The sequence below is a fragment of the Sander lucioperca genome, chromosome 5 (genome assembly GCF_008315115.2).
Source record: "Sander lucioperca isolate FBNREF2018 chromosome 5, SLUC_FBN_1.2, whole genome shotgun sequence".
In the NCBI taxonomy this organism is placed as follows: Eukaryota; Metazoa; Chordata; class Actinopteri; order Perciformes; family Percidae; genus Sander; species Sander lucioperca.
This window is the reverse complement of record NC_050177.1, coordinates 14,034,580-14,052,196: the sequence shown is the minus strand read 5'-3', so window position 1 is coordinate 14,052,196 and position 17,617 is coordinate 14,034,580. Positions and strand designations below refer to the sequence as shown.

General features: G+C 42.6%; 1 protein-coding gene across 1 annotated transcript in view; it reads right to left on the bottom strand.

The window, feature by feature from the left end:
- The window catches only part of LOC116057179 (NLR family CARD domain-containing protein 3-like), a 158,861-nt gene that overhangs the window by 127,782 nt on the left and 13,462 nt on the right, over positions 1 to 17,617 (bottom strand). The gene's annotated exons all lie outside the window — the stretch shown is intronic.

Here is a 17,617-nt window from a genome sequence, read left to right as displayed (position 1 = left end):
TTCAGACTTAATTATGGATTTGGCTTCCTCCTTCCCCAGTGGAACATTAATTCCTATACATTTGTTTTTCAGCATCTTTTTCGCAATTTTATCAGCCTCTTTGTTTCCTGAAAGACCTATATGAGCTGGAACGCGACAACACTGAATATTCCAAGGATCCTGAACTGCAATAGTAAATGTTTAATTTCAATAATCAAATCTTCCCTTGATGAGTGACCTGTATTTAGGCTATGAATATCTGCCATGGAATCTGTACAGATTACAGCTCTCACTGGTTTAACCTCTTCAATCCACCTAAGAGCTGTTATTATCCCAGTCATCTCTATAGAGTATACAGATAGAAAATTATTTAACCTATAGCAATCTCTTTCAATAAATTCCGGAATAAATATCCCGATCCCACAATGCCCATTTTGTGGATCTATCGATCCATCTGTATAAATTTTAAATCAGGGATTTTCGGATTAAAAGTTTAAAATGAAAGAAGGCCTCCACCTGGAGGTCAGGAGGGGAACTACAGATACACATTCAGTTAATGAATCAGGTAGTGGTGGACTGGAACTGAGTACATTTACTCAAGTACTGGACTTAACTCGAGGTACTTGTACTTTACTTGGGTATTAAATCATGTACAGCACTTAAATAATTAAAACAATTTGTAAGTATAAAGAGAAATAACTTAATATAATGTAAGCATTTAAATGTATGTTTCCACCAGAAAATAGCAATTTCTTGATAATTAAACACACTTCATTTATAGTCGATAGAAAAATAAAAAAATATATCTCTCTGTTCCAACAACAATCACCACTCTGGTTTGGTTGAAATAAACTCTTAATTCACCCATTTCCATGTGGAAATATGCTGGCTCTATACATGCTAAAAGTCCTGATTATTTACATGGAGTCTGGTGGAAATATGCTGGCTCTATAGCAGAACCATTAAAAGGTGAAGGAAGTAAGGTCAGTATTGGGATGGGAGTTATTGTTGAGGAGTCATTCTGCAGGAATGAGAACAAGTCAGACATTTAGAAACTTTGGTTGTTGTCATCACACAAGGCTAATTGATTATAAATTATTGATATCATCAAGTGTAGCAGTCATTAACATCTGTCCTTGTTTTTAGACAGCTGTGATGCTCCACCAGATGTTCCAGCTGCAGTCAGTTAGCTGCACATGTCCAAACTGTGCAGCTTGATGCAGAATCAACAGTAGCAGTTGACAGGCTGTTGTTGTACCTCACATTCCTCCTGTTTAACAACACTGGGCACTTTTCCCCAGGTTGGTGAAAAGACTTGGGTGACCATATTTGGCAGGAGGTTTAGGGGTCCTCCCCTTAAGAAGATGGGACGATTTAAAAAAAAAAAAAAAAATGCAATTTGTACATGAAGGATTGACAGCATTTTGGAGCATTATTATGACCATATCTGTGTCTAAAACAGTTAGTTGTGATACTCAGATTGATTTTACATTCACTTGGCTTCGGTACTGTCCAAAACTGCTGGAGTCTGTGATGAAGACTGAAGCTAAAAGTTCAGATATAATCTTCACAAAGTAATTATTTAAAGTATTAATTAAAGTGGTTGTACTCCCAGTTTGTGTGTTGGTTGGCTGTCCCAGCTGATTTCTGCTGATTGGAAACATCTCCAACTTTCCATCCGACAACCGAAGAAGGAAAGTGAACCGACAGCAGCACCTGTCCGTCCATCAGTCACCTGCTGTTCTGCCAAAAAGTGATCGCAGCCCCTACCTTTACACTGAAAGGTTGTTTCTGCCTCAAAAATACTGGATTCCAATTATATCTGACATATTTTAGCCCACAATAACTTAAGCAGTTTAAATACATTCTTTAAGAAGCAATACATCCATAAAATGCACGTTTCCACTTGCCAAAAAGTGATCGTAGCTCCTAGCTTGTGTTTGAACGGTTGTTTCTGAAGAGAAGATGAGAGAGAGCAAACAAGACACATGTTCATGTCTTAATCTTCAAAATAATCTGCCTCAGGTTGAGCAGAATAAAAGTGAAATAAAAAGTGACACTACTACACTAAAGATTAAAGTCAAAGTAGCAATAGGCTACCACAGTGTAGAAATACTCTGTTACAAGTAAAGATCCTGCATTAGAAAGTCTACTTGAGTCAAAGTAGGCTACATACTTACTTAGCACTAACTTGAAGTATTCAAAGTAAAATTAAGAATTTTGAACATCAAACATTTCTGCATTCTGGTTTATTTTTCTGCAACAATTTGTGTCTTTTCTGCATAAATTTATGGTGCAAATGTCTTTATGTATGTAAAGGAAATATAATAGGTTTTTGGAGTAGGCTGCACGGAGTTACATAGTTTTTGATTACGGGTGGGGTGTATCAATCTCAGTAAAGAGAGTCAGAAGAAAAATGTCCTCTCCAGAGCAGCGTTGTCCAGCTCCCTCCAGATGTCTGAGCTTCTCACCCTCTCTCTAAAGCCTCAGTTAGACTCGTGCTAGTCACACTTTGCCAGACCTTCCTCCACAGCGCTGTGGAGGAGGGTCTGTCCACACACCATTCCGGGATGGGAGAAAAACGTGCTCTGGTTTATTGGCATTTCTTTAAACCAATCACAGTTGTCTTGAGCAGTGCTAAGCTCCGGACGGAGTCACAGTGCCTCTGCTAAATAGCCTCGGGAAGGAACTTATTTTGGTGGAACATGTGTACGTTCAAAAGTTTTTTTAGTCGTGCAACAGAAAACTCAGATTGGACAGATAGTCTATTTAGCTGTCTGGATTTACCCTGTAGAGATCTGAGGAAACTTAGACGTAGTCTTATTTTCAAGTCTCCAGTTAGCTTTTAGCATTGACTTAATGTAGGGTCCTATGGAATCTGTCTTATAGGTTTTGTAAATTCTCAATTTCGCACTTCTGTCGATGATTCTGTTATCTGGGCTTAACATTAGAGCTGCCACCAGTCTGGGACTGGTCCGAGCCAGGCCCTCGTCAAAAAAAGACACTTGCTACCGGGGTAAACAACATTTCTGGGGAAACGCTGAGTTAACAGCTAACAGTTATAATTAATAACCAGTTGAACCAGTCCACACAGAGAACAGCAGACAGGATTACACACAAATATCTGAATTGTTAAATCTGATATGAAAGCCCAGCAAAACAAAACTTGCATGACTAATAAATCAGGCCAGCAAGATAATTGGCTCCCACAAACAACCCTAACAAAACTTCACATCCGTCAGTACACACAGGATCCCATTCCCCCCTCCACCAATCCTTTCAGTTACTGTAATCAGGTCGACGCTACAGTGACCCATTTGCAACAAAAAATCCTTCATCCCCACTGCCATCACATAGACAAGATCAAACGGTTCCATTCAAGCTTCTTCTTGCACTGTTTTTGCATTTTGCACGTTTGTACAGTCAATGTTATTACATGGTTTCTATATGTATCTTTATGTTCTTATATGTATTTCATGTCATTTGAGCCTGCCATGTCAAAGTCAAAGTTTTTCTTATCTTATCTTATATCGCTCAGAGACTCCTTTATCAGGACCTACCCCCTTCTGGGTCAACATGTCAACACATCGCATCACATCCCCTGAATCCCGGCTGGCTAGCAGTCACCCTGATCCCCATGTCTGTTCTGGTCAGCTTCTACTCTTCCTGTATTTCCCTGGTTTTTTACTCCCTTGGTTTTTTGGATGCCTATTCTTATTTTGGAATTGGTTTTTGCCTGCTGTTTCTCCCAGGACTCCCTTGGTTCATTTTTGTGTTTTGGTTAATAAATCCTCAAACTCAAAAATTCTCCTGCCTGCCTGCCTCTCCCTGCATTTGGGTCCTTTAATCCTCTGCCTCGTAACAATTACCTGACATTCAAAGCAGAATATGGCAGATTTGCCGACTCTGTGACTCAGAAATTCCCCCAGAAGCAGAGAGTTTTCATATTCAGGCTGTGAAAGAAGTTGTTAAAAAAAAATATCGTTTTGCTTGATTTGCTAAAATCTATGATGGCTAAGGGACTCTTTTGATGACTTTTGTAGGGCTTCATGTCAACGAAAATGCGACAAAAAGAGTACGTCGGAAAAAGCAACAAATTAACAAAAAGGTGACAAATGTCTGAGAAAGCCACAAAAAAGTCATTACAAAAACAACAAAAATGAGGAAAAAAGCTACCAAAATGTAAAACAAAAAGTGACACGCAGTAAGAAAAGCACGTTAATAAACTCTACATGTCTGGGTGTGATTCTCTTTTTCCAGTGTGGCCCTTAGTGAAAATGAGAAAACATCTAAAACCCAAGTGTCCAAGGTTCGTGTAATTCTAGAAAATAAAATAAAGTTAAATAACTCAGTTTACTTCCGTTCGTGTTTTTGGGACGTTGTTATTCCGACTTCAGTCTGTTCTTGAGCTTTAATTTGTAATGTAGAAACAACATGGACGCTACAAAGAAATTGTCTTGCGTTTTATTGATCAGAGGGTTCAAACAACACGTTGATAGCTGTTTTCAGTATTTTGTGTGACAACAAAGAGCAAAGGAAACGGATCAGGTGAGCCATGAAACAGGATCGGGACACAGAAATCATGAAAGTGATCAAATAAACAAATGACTGTCCTCAAAATGACAAGCATATATTTTATTCAAAGCATTTAAAAACATTAGAAAATATGAATGTTTAAAGAAACCATCCAGATTTTAAATGTATGACAGTATAGATCCAATCACAATATTTGTTTACAATAACTTCCGGGCAGAAAACTTCTGCGTCCCGTACTTAGAATTTACCAGCACTGACCAAACAGGGACAAGGAACAACTGGATATACTCTCATCTCCTTCATCTAAAATACATGTTTGATGCTTTCATAAGTCAACACTTTTACTAACGTTTATTTACCTGTTGGGCCACAGACTAAAGAAAATCACACCACCCAAACTAGCAGTCAGTCTGACCGGTGGCGAAATGTTGGGGTTTCTAACGCTAGATTTGGTTTATTTAAGACGAAAGCAAAGCAAAACAGAACAGAAAATAAGCACAGCAGAGACGACACATAGGTGGGACCTCTGTGTTTAACTATATATCTTTCAACATTAAAATTAACGGCTGAAAATGACAACAGAAATAAACAAGTTTGCTAATTTCACAATCTCTGCAATACAAATCAACGGCCGTTTGTCTACACAGGAGAGTTTTTTGTGTTAGATCAATGTCACAGTGATTCGGTCTATTACATTCATTACATTACAGCATAATTCAAAATATAAAAGAAATAGTTAGCATTGATAGTTCATTATTGTTCAGATGTTAAATATGATGAAGTGTTTCTAGTCAAATGTTGATAATAAAAGAAATGAAATCAGATCTGCTTCACAGTGCAGAGTGTGTGTGATGGTGAACAGACTGAACTTTGATTTCAGCAGCTGATCTTCAGTCAGTGTTTCTGTCCACAGGAGAGACTCTCAGTCCTGCAGAGGACACAGAGACAATGAGGAACCAGAGGAGAACATAAACCCAGGATAAAGAGGTTGAGTGAATGTGGTGTTGAAGGTGTGGAGGTGGATCAGTGAATCAGAGGAGACTCTGTAGAAGGACAGAGTGCCAGCAGGACAGTCCACATACACTGCTACTCTATCAGAAGAGGGGGAGGTGGTGGTGTATGTGCCTCTGTTATTGTGCCAGACAGAGTAACCACGTTCATCAGAGCAGTGCAGACTCCAGGACTGATCATTACATCCAAATGCACAGTCTCTACTGTCTCCTTTCCTGCTGATTCCTCTGTAACTCACTGATATATAAACCCTTCCTCTCCTCTCGACCTCCCAGTAACAGCGACCAGTCAGACCATTTCTACACAGCAGCTGAGGCCAGTAGTCAAATCTGTCTGGATGATCAGGATATGACTGAAGCTCCTCCACACCTGTCACCTTCCTGTTGTTGTCAGACAGTTTGAGTCTTCTGTGTACTGTGTTTGTGTCCAGTTCCAGTTCACAGACATCTGATGGAGAGAACAAGACACAATACAGCTGCAGGTTATCATCTGATGATTTATTAACAACTTTCTTTTTTACCTTTATTTAACCAGGAAGAGACTCATTGTGATTAAAAATCTCTTTTTCAAAAGTGTCCTGGCCAAGACAGGCAGCAGTACAACCACACATACATACAAAAACAAAATACACTAAAACACAAAAAACATAAAACAAATGAAACAGCAAATCCCTCAAAGTCAACCAGAATCCTAAACACATTAGGAAAAACATCTGCAGCCAGATGTGGCTGCCTCCAAGTCAATTCAATTCAATTTTATTTTATTTATAGTATCAAATCATAACAAGAGTTATCTCGAGACACTTTACAGATAGAGTAGGTCTAGACCACACTCTATAAAGCCCCAACAATTCCAATAGTTCCCCCAAGAGTAAGCATTAGCAGTGGCTATTGCGACAGTGGCGAGGAAAAACTCCCTTTTAGGAAGAAACCTCGGCAGACCCAGACTCTTGGTGGGCGGTGTCTGACGGTTGGGGTTAAGACGGTACAGGATGTAGTGTGGCACAGCAGAGCATGGGTGGACGCGGTGGACGCAGCAGGATGTAGCCGGGCATTGCAGGGAATCGCAGAGCGTAGCAGGGTGTAGCAGGTCCATAGCCACAGCTGCACCCAAGACCCAGGTCTTGGTGTCGCCCTAATCCGAGGCGATGTTCTGGGCGAAGAAGAAACATAAGGACACCGGGGAGTAAACTCCCCAGAGCTAGGTGAGTAACAAGCACTTCTGAGACAGGATGTGCATAAAAGGAAACAAAAGAAAAGAGCGTGTCATAAGAAGGAACTTCCTCGGCAGTCTAGAATTATAACAGCATAACTAGGAGAGGCACTATATTATTGATTATACGATAGGTAAATCTGATGACTGTAAAGAGAAGCAGAGAAAAGCAGGGGTGCTGTGTCTGCAGCTATACACCCTGCCCCGCCGGTCTAGGCGTTCACTGCAACTCCTCACTCCCTAACTATAAGCTTTATCAAAGAGGAGAGTTTTCAGTTTAGTCTTAAATGTAGCGACGGTGTCTGCCCCCCGAACCCAGATTGGGAGCTGGTTCCACAGGAGAGGAGCCTGATAGCTGAAGGCTCTGCCTCCCATTCTACTTTTAGAGACTCTAGGAACCACAAGTAACTCTGCATTCTGGGAGCGTAGTGCTCTAGTGGGACAATAAGGTACTAAGAGGTCCTCAAGATATGAAGGAGCTTGACCATTTAGAGCTTTATAGGTCAGAAGAAGGATTTTAAATTCAATCCTGGATTTTACAGGAAGCCAATGGAGAGAAGCTAATACAGGAGAAATATGATCTCTTTTCTTAGTTCTTGTCAGAACACGCGCTACAGCATTCTGGATCAGCTGGAGAGTCCTAAGGGACTTATTTGAGCATCCTGATAATAAGGAATTACAGTAGTCCAGCCTGGAAGTAACGAATGCATGGACTAGTTTTTCTGCATCGTTTTGAGACAGGATGTTCCTAATTTTAGCAATGTTACGAAGGTGAAAAAAGGCTGTTCTAGAGGTTTGTTTTAGATGGGCGTTAAAGGATAGATCCTGATCAAAAATAACTCCTAGATTTCTGACAGTAGTACTGGAGGCCAGGGCAATGCCATCCAGAGTAATTATATCTTCGGCTAATGAGGTTCATAGGTGTTTCGGGCCCAGCACAATAACTTCGGTTTTGTTTGAGTTTAACATCAGGAAATTGTAGGCCATCCATGATTTCATATCTTTAATGCAAGCTTGAAGTTTAGCTAGCTGGCTGGTTTCGTCTGGCTTGATTGACAGATATAATTGGGTGTCATCCGCATAACAGTGAAAGTTAATTGAGTGTTTCCTAATAATATTGCCTAGAGGAAGCATATATAAGGAGAATAGAATTGGTCCAAGCACTGAGCCTTGAGGAACGCCATGGTTAATTTTAGCGTAATTGGAGGGTTTATTGTTAACATTAACAAATTGCGATCGATCAGAGAAGTAGGACTTAAACCAGTTTAGTGCGATTCCTTTAATGCCAACTAAATGTTCCAGTCTCTGTAAGAGGATGGTATGGTCAATAGTATCGAATGCAGCACTAAGATCTAATAAGACAAGTACGGAGACAAGTTGTCTGATGCAGTTAGAAGGTCGTTAGTAATTTTCACCAGTGCCGTCTCTGTGCTATGATGCTTTCTAAATCCTGACTGAAAGTCCTCAAATAAGCTATTGCTATGTAGAAAATCACATAACTGATTAGCGACTACTTTCTCAAGGATCTTGGAGAGAAAGGGAAGGTTAGATATAGGTCTATAGTTGACTAAGACCTCAGGATCGAGGGTGGGTTTTTTCAGTAGAGGTTTTATCACAGCTACTTTAAATGCTGCGGGCGCCCGAAAGAAAAGACTCTGGGAGGTCAGTCGACGAAGACTCTGGGAGGTCGGTCGATGCAGACTCTCTGGGAGGTCAGTCGACGCAGACTCTGGACGACTGGAAGACTCTGGGAGGTCGGTCAACGCAGACTCTGGGAGGTCAGTCGACGCAGACTCTGGGCGACTGGAAGACTCTGGAAGACCGGTCATTGAAGACTCTGGAAGAACGGTCATCGAAGACTCTGGAAGAACGATCATCAAAGACTCTGGACAGTCATCGAAGACTCTGGACAGCTGGACGACAGCTGAAACTCTGGACGGCTGGACGGCAGCTGAGACTCTGGATGGCTGGTCAGCTCAGTGACACTGGTTAGCTCAGGCTCAGGAACACTGGTCAGCTTGGAAACACTGGTCAGCACAGGGACACTGGTTAGTTCAGGCTCCGGAGCACTGGTCAGTTCTTGAACACTGGACAGCTCTGGAAGACTGGACAGCTCAGAAACACTGGTCAGCTCAGGAACACTGGTCAGCTCTGGAACACTGGTCACACTGGTCAGCTCAGGCTCTGGTCCGCTGGGCAATCTGGACAACTCAGGCTCGGGGCCTCTGGACAGCACTGACTCGGGGCCGCTGGACAGCATGGGCCCTGGTCCGCTCGACAGCGAGGACTCCGGGCTGAAGAGAGAATGAAGCGGGGCATGGTGATGGGAGCCATGTCGACGGGAGCCATGTCATCATTTTCCCCGTCTACGGCCTCCACAGGTCCCAGGGAATATGGCTAGGCGGGTGCCCTCAAAAGACTGCTGGTGGTCGGGGAGTTTTGCTGACCAGGTGGCAGCTGGGCAGTCTAACAAAAATTCCGGAGAAGCAGACAAGGGAGCAGGCTGGGTGACGGACAAAAATCCTGTAGTCACAATGCTTGCAGGCCAGCAACAGGCAGGCTGGTAGGCTGCTGGAGTTCATTGAAGCTGCCCCGCTGAGGCTCAGGAGGACTGGTTAGCTGAGGCCCTGGAGGACAAACAGGCCTGGAGACAGGGAAGCCAAATTCCTGCTCCGTAGCCTGCCAGCGCAGGTCCGTGACACTGACAGTACCCTTACTGTGCCAGGTCCTAAATGACAGGTCTGAACTCAAGGGTGTAAAGACATTGTTTTTAAGCAGTGGGGTCAAGACGGAAGGGCCCTGCAAACCAAAGTTTTTCCTAACCTAAAATTGTCGCCTAGGCTGAACCTGTCCATTGCCTCATATAGGTACCCCCACTCGACCCTGTTAAAGGCCTTTTCAGCATCGAGGGACACCACGATTCCTGGGGTATCATTACTTGACGAGTGGATGATGTTAAGTAGGTGACTAGTGTTGTGGGAAGACTGTCGGACAGGCATGAAACCTTTCTGATCTAGCGAGATAATGGAGGGCATCACCCGTTGAAGACGGAGTGCAAGAACCTTTGAGAGAATTTTGAGGTCCACATTGAGTAGTGAGATTGGTCTATAGCTGCTGCAGAGCAGGGGATCTTTCCCCTTCTTAGGAATTAGGGAAATAGTGGCCTTCGATAGGGTGTCCGGTAGGCGACGCTGACGAAAAGCCTCGTTGTACACATCTCTTAAAACTGGCGCGAGGAGAGCGGAAAAACAGTTCAGCATAAAATTCAGCAAATATTTTATTAATGGTGACAGGATCAGTGTGGATCTTGCCTGAGTTGGCTCTAATGGCAGGAATTAGCTGTGAAGTTGCCTCGGCTCTGGCCTGATGAGCCAGAAGTTTCCCAGCTTTATCCCCTGACTCAAAAAAACGCTGTCTACATTTGAGCAGACGAAGCCTGGCTTTATTTGTAGATAAGAGATCAAAGTCTGTCTGGAGTCTAAGGGCCGTTTCACATTGTAAGCGCAAACAGCAGCGCTGCGCTATGAAACCCATTATTGTCAATGGCTTGCGCGAGCAAGAACTGGTCTGCCGCTGCGCTGAACAAAGCGCAGCGCAAGCGGCATTTTGCGGCTGGCCGCTCTTGCGCGTGCACGCGCAAGAATTCGGAGAAGTTACTGCTGTATCTGTTGGGTGGAGACATAGACACTTTACATATGCTCTGATGGGAGGGGGTGGTGGGTGAAATATTGAAATGTTCCGGCCAATGACGTAGACGGCCCTGCTGATTTTGAAGAGCTCACCCGGAGACTGAAAGCAGGACACATTCAGAAACCCGTATCTCACTCAAAACAGCATGGATGTTTTTTTTCAAAGTTTGTATGCGTGTTGAAGCACGAGAGACACAAAATAACACCCCATATCCCAGAAAAAGTTTTTTTTTCATAATATGAGCACTTTAATGGGGCATTCACACAAAATACAGGCGCTTTAAAGCACAGTTAAACGCAGCTTAATTTCACAGAGAGAAAGAAAGAAAAGAAACGAGCGAGACATAGCGAGTGCTTCGTTGTTGCAGGATTCAGCTGTTCCACAAACTTCCGGGCAGTTCAGTGCTTGTGTTTGGTGTTTTTAAACTTTGTTGTGGCAGAGATAGAGGCAGTGATGTTTCCTGTTTCCTGTACGGGACTCTCACACCGCCTCAAACCACATTGACAAGTTTGATCTCCAGATACATGATTGGCCAGTGTGAGTTAAGTAGTTCCACAATGGAGGCACCGTGCTATTGTTTGATTATTTCTTTGTAGTTGCTTTTGTCTATATAATATCTACTAGTAATGGGAGATTTATCCAATTCACCATCAATTGCAAAGCACTCAGGATCCTGTTCAGTATAACATGAAATAGTAAGTAACCTCATCTAATATCATACTTCCAGCACCAGAAAGGGGTTAAACTAGGGCTGGGCAATATATCGATATTATATCGATACCGTGATATGAGACTAGATCTTACTGTCTTAGACTTTGGATATCGTAATATCGTGATATGACATAAGTGTTGTCTTTTACTGGTTTTAAAGGCTGCATTACAGTAAAGTGATGTACTTTTCTGAACTTACCAGACTGTTCTAGCTGTTCTATTATTTGCCTTTTCCCACTTAGACATTATGTCCACATTACTGATGAAGCACCAATTGTCAACACTAGAATATCGCCGCAATATTGATATTGAGGTATTTGGTAGAGTATCGTGATATCTAATTTTCTCGCCCAGCCCTAGGTTAAACTAGTGTAACACGCAGCTGAGTTCTCTTAGAGCAAACTTAAAACACTCACACTTCCTCAGACCAGGTTTCAGAATCTGCGGTCCACCATGGTCAACCCTGCAGGAAGAAACAAAGACACAATCAACTTCATACACCTGGGCTGTGGAAAATTACAAAATTTGTCAGTCAGAATCAGGTAATGTTAGATAGGTCAGGGTCCGGATCTATGGTCAGACCAAAGTTTGGGGGTCCCCTAGTGACCGTGGGGCCCTAAGCAGCCACTTAGTTTGTGTATAGGGAGGGCTGGCTCTGATCATAGTGTGAAAGCTTGTTCAAGTCACAGTCAGGGCAATGCTGCTAAAGCTGTCACGGTGTGGTTACACTTACTCTGAGACAAGCACAACAACGTTCTCTATGGCCTCGTGACAGACTGACAGGCTGGAGGTTGTTCGGGAGGGAAAATACAATAAAAATGTTTGGCTTATTTTTCCAAATTAAATTATTTAGTTCGACAGAAAGTTGTCTACCGGAAAAGGTACCGTTGGGTACTGGTACCGAATTTCAGCTACTTATATCGGTACAAAAGTTGAATAGGAAGAGATAGTACTTAATTTGATTGTATGTTGCTTGAAGTGATAAGTGAGTTGATTAAATCTTATTTTGTTAAAGCCAATTGAATCGTTCCAGATAAAAATCAAATACACCTTTACTCAGATCCTTCATTAAACATGAACCAGAGTCCCTTAGTACTTATATGTCCGTCCATACCTGAGAGTGTCCAGTCTCCAGTTTGGATCCTTAAGTCCAGCTGACAGCAGCTTCACTCCTGAGTCTCCTGGATGATTGTAGCTCAGGTCCAGCTCTCTCAGATGGGAGGGGTTGGAGCTCAGAACTGAGGCCAGAGAAGTACAGCCTTCCTCTGAGATCAGACAGCCTGAGAGACTAAACACACACACACGCACACACACACGCACGCACACGCAAGCGTGCGCACACATACACACACATATGCAAGCACACACACACACACACACACACACACACACACACACACACACACACACACACAAACACACACATTATGTTAGACATTCACATTTGTCCACTGTTGTCCCCAACTAAGGATTTAATTAAGAAAAAAAGCACTTGTGGTATCCTTTAAACCACCAGTGCTAATGGAATGGAATTAAGTCCATGGAGCGGAGGAAGAGTTATGACCAAAAAAACTTATCCAGGCACTCAAGGTTGGTTACAAAAAATAAAAGAATTGTTGTTGTTGAAAATTGTTACGTAGGTCTGAACTGAACACCAACCTGAGAGTTTCAAGTCTGCAATGAGGACTCTTCAGTCCAGGAAACATCAGCTCCACTCCTGAATCCTGCAGGTCATTGTTACTCAGATCCAGCTCTCTCAGACTAGAGGACTGGGAGCTTAGAACTGAGGACAGAGCTTCACAGCTTCTCTCTGACAGGTTACAAGCACTTAACCTGAAGAGAAGTCAGCAATACATAAAAAAAAACTATTACACAATTTATTTTTCTCTAAATAAAAACTTGATTTAATCTGGATAGTTCTGTTTGCACGTACAGAGCTTTGTTGGAGGCTTTGACCACTGGCAGCAGCCTCAGAAGTGCCTCCTCTGAAGCAGAGTATTTCTTCAGGTCAAACACATCCAGATCTTTTTCTGATGATAGTAAGATGAAGACCAGAGCTGACCACTGAGCAGGAGACAGTTTATCTGTGGAGAGACGTCCTGATCTCAGGGACTGTTGGATCTCCTCCACTAGGGAACCATCATCCAATTCATTCAAACAGTGGAACAGATTGATGCTTCTCTCTGCAGACAGATTCTCACTGATCTTCGTCTTGATGTACTCGACTGTTTTCTGATTGGTCTGTGAGCTATTTACTGACTGTGTCATCAGACCTCGTAGGAGAGTCTGATTGGTCTCTAGTGAAAGACCCAGGAGGAAGCGGAGGAACAAGTCCAGGTGTCCATTTGGACTCTGTAAGGCCTTCTCTAAAGCACTCTGGTAGAACTGTGAAGATCCATCTTTTCTGGTTTCAGTCTTCTGGGATGTTGATTCTTCTTCTGCCAGCACGTTGACTCCAGAGTTGATGAATGTCAGATGGACATGAAGAGCAGCCAGAAACTCCTGAACACTCAGATGGATGAAGCAGAACACCTTGTCCTGGTACAGTCCTCTCTCCTCTTTAAAGATCTGTGTGAACACTCCTGAGTACACTGAGGCTTCTTTGATATCGATGCCACACTCTATCAGGTCTGATTCATAGAAGATCAGGTTGCCTTTCTGCAGCTGCTCAAAAGCCAGTTTTCCCAGAGACTCAATCATCTTCCTGGTCTCTGGACTCCAGTGTTGATCTATCTCAGATTTTCCATGATATTTGATGTTCTTCACTTTTGACTGAACCACCAGGAAGTGGATATACATCTCAGTCAGGGTCTTGGGCAGCTCTCCTCTCTCTCTGGTCTTCAACACCTTCTCCAGAACTGTAGCAGTGATCCAGCAAAAGACTGGGATGTGGCACATGATGTGTAGACTTTGTGATTTCCTAATGTAGGAATAGATTTTGCTGGCCTGCTCCTCATCCCTGAATCTCTTGATGAAGAACTCCTCCTTCTGTGGGTCAGTGAACCCTCTGATCTCTGTCACCATATCAACACACTCAACAGGGATCTGATTGGCTGCTGCGTGTCGTGTGGTTATCCAGAGGCGAGCAGAGGGAAGAAGTTTCCCCCTGATGAGGTTTGTCAGAAGCACACCCACTGAGGTGGACTCTGTAACATCAGTCAGGATCTCAGTGTTGTGGAAGTCCAGAGGAAGTCGGCACTCATCCAGACCGTCAAAGATGAACACAACCGGGAATTTTTCAAAGCTGCAGATCCCTGCTTCTTTGGTTTCACTGAAGAAATGATCAACAAGTCCCACCAAGCTGTACTTTTTCTCTTTCAGCACATTCAGTTCTCTGAAAGTGAATGGAAATGTGAACTGGATGTCCTGGTTGGCTTTGCCTTGAGCCCAGTCCAGAGTGAACTTCTGTGTTAAGACTGTTTTCCCGATGCCAGCCACTCCCTTTGTCATCACGGTTCTGATTGGTTCCTCTCTTCCAGGTGGGGTTTTAAAGATGTCTTCACATCTGATTATTGTTTCTGGTCTGTTCGGTTTCTTGGATGCTATTTCAATCTGTCTGACCTCATGTTCTTCATTGACCTTTAAAGTTCCTCCATCGATGATGTAGATCTCTGTGAACATCTTATTCAGAAGCGTTGGGTTTCCTGCTTGAGCAATCCCCTCAAACACACACTGAAACTTCTTCTCCAGGTTGAATTTGAATTTGGGGCGGCATACTGAAACAAGAGTTCCTAAATAAACAAACAACAAATTACATCAGAGAATCTAAACAATTAAGGCTGTATCAGTTTTAAGAAAAATAGCCCTTGATCTGATGTAGATGTGTGCAATATAGTATATATATAGTTTTTCCCATTTTCTATCATGTTAAATCTTAAATCATCTTACTGTTCTGCAGACAGTCAGCCAGCTCCCCCTGCTCCATTCTCCTCAGGAAGTGCAGTGTGATCTTCAGAAAGGCGTTTCTGCTGCTCCTACTCTGCTCTTCATCCTCACCGTCCAACACATCCTCATCCCTCTTCTGACTCTCTAAGACTTCTGGGTAATCTGGATTCAGAACTTTCTGGATCTTCTTCAGTTCGTTCTTCACAAAGGTGACGATGTTCTCCTCCAGCAGCTGAAACAGAATGATGAACTGAACATTTAATGTAAAGAACTAGGGGTGTGACGTGACACTCAGCTCACAAGACGAGACACAAGATTGGGTTCAGGAGAACGAGACAAGATTTTAACACTATTTTGAAGAAAACCTAAATGATGAAATATGACTTTTATTCAGTCGAAAGGCACAGAATGAAAAATGAGCACCAAAGGTTTTGCCACAAAGTCAAATGGCTTCTCTCCTGTATAACTAACCTCTTCAGACCTAATATTTAATTTCAATTTGATTCATAGTAGAGATGCACTGATTGACCGGCTGGTGATCGGAATTGGCGGATTTTCACGTGATCGGCCATGACCGGCGACCGGCCAGTCAGTCTGACACATTGTGACGACCTGCGATCATCACCAAGTTTCACCACCTGTGTAAAACCGGGAAACACCCATTTGAGTTACATCATTACACATAAATCTCCTCCCTGTAAGAGTCAGTGTGACGGAAGAAGAGTGAGAGAGAGGAGCAGTGTCAAAACCGGCCGGAGTAAAACGCTCTTTAAAAGGAACACAAAACAAAGCAAAGTAGTTAAAACCCTTGCGTACTGTTTCCTTCATACTTTCAGCCGCACACCAATCCTTTACACTCCACCTTCGGATCATCATGCCACATTCGCCGTGCAAATCTGTTCACGGACGCCAGTAATCATTCACAAGTCAGCAGAAAAACCCGGACTGTATTCTTGGACTGACTGGAAGGACTGGACTGACTGACTAGACTCCGTGAGTTATTAACTCTTCTATGACATTATGTTTGTTTTGAGCCTGAGAAACCGACCAGCTTTATTTTTCACTCGTTATCAGCACTGGTCTGGATTTAATTGTGATTTTGTTTGTATTGGACTGCAACTAATTTGTGTTTGTGTTTTGTGTTGGTTTAAGTGTGCAGAAAACCCGAAGTGGAATTTTGATTTGGATTGTGTTTCATCTCTGATTGTGTTTTTGTGTGAAATCCAAATTTTGTTTTGTACTAGTTTTTGAATTATGGTGTTTATTGCTTTTATGGTCATTCATTGGGGAGGTTGTACATTCTTTTAAGATACACATCCTTTGTGACATTTGATTTAAAAAGAAACAACAACCAGTACCTGTATCTTACTGCCAGGAGAGAGACCTGGCTGGCACCCCAAACAAAAGATAAATCATTTAAACTTGAGCCAAACTGTCACAACATGCCGATTTTATGCCGGTCAAATGCACTAGGCGCTGCATGATTAACATTGCGCAACATCAGCATCACACGTGCACATGCATGGTTTCCGTGCACCGCCGCTCCATCAGCTGTTTATGAAATGTCATAAAGTCGGAATTATACACGGCTCTGCAAAGCAGTCTGCTCTACTGAGCTCAGGCGAACAGTCAGCAGCTCTCTCACAAGGGTCCTGTGAAATATGACAGCTACAGTTTATCATAAAATAGCATTAGGCACACTGACTTTGATGAACTTACTGTTTATCAGACCCCAGATGAGACAAGAAGCTAACGTTAGTGAACGCTGCGGTCCCTCTGACGCCCTGCTGCAGGACTGGAGACATTGATATCAGTAATCAGAGGTGCAATGTCACACTCTTCTCTGTGCTTCCGTTGGAGCAGTTGCCCACTCATAGTCCAATAACCACGGTGTCTGTCCCCCAACTCAGATCAGTTAAATCCAAGGTAAACAAAAGAGGACCTATACTTAACGTAATTGGAATTAAAACTACCACTGCAATGATAGAACACAATAGGAAAATAAGATGTGGACTATTAACTATTAGATCTGTCTTCTAAAGCAGTACTAGTAAACGTTTTGATATCAGATAATAAAATTGATCTATTCTGTCTTACTGAAATATGGCTGTGCCATGAAGAATATGTTAGTCTAAATGAATCCACTGCTCCCAGTCATATTAATACTCAAATTCCACGAGGCTCTGGCCAAGGAGGGGGAGTTGCAGCCATTTTTGATTCAAGCCTGTTAATTAATCCTAAACCTAAACTAAATTATAACTTGTTTCAAAGCCTTGTTCTTAACCTTCTACATCCAACATGGAAAACATTACAGCCAATTATATTTGTTGTTGCATGCGTAGTACTTAAATCAGACAAAGTACTTATTGTAGGTGATTTTAATATCCATGTGGCCGCTGACAACAATAGCCTTAGTATTGCTTTCAACTCAATACTAGAATCAATTGGTTTCAGTCGGACTGTGCATAAGGCCACTCACTGTTTTAACCACACCCTCGACCTTGTGGCATCGAAATTGAAGATTTAAAAGTATTTCCGCAGAATCCTTTATTATCAGACCATTCTTTAATAACTTTCGAATTCTTACTATACC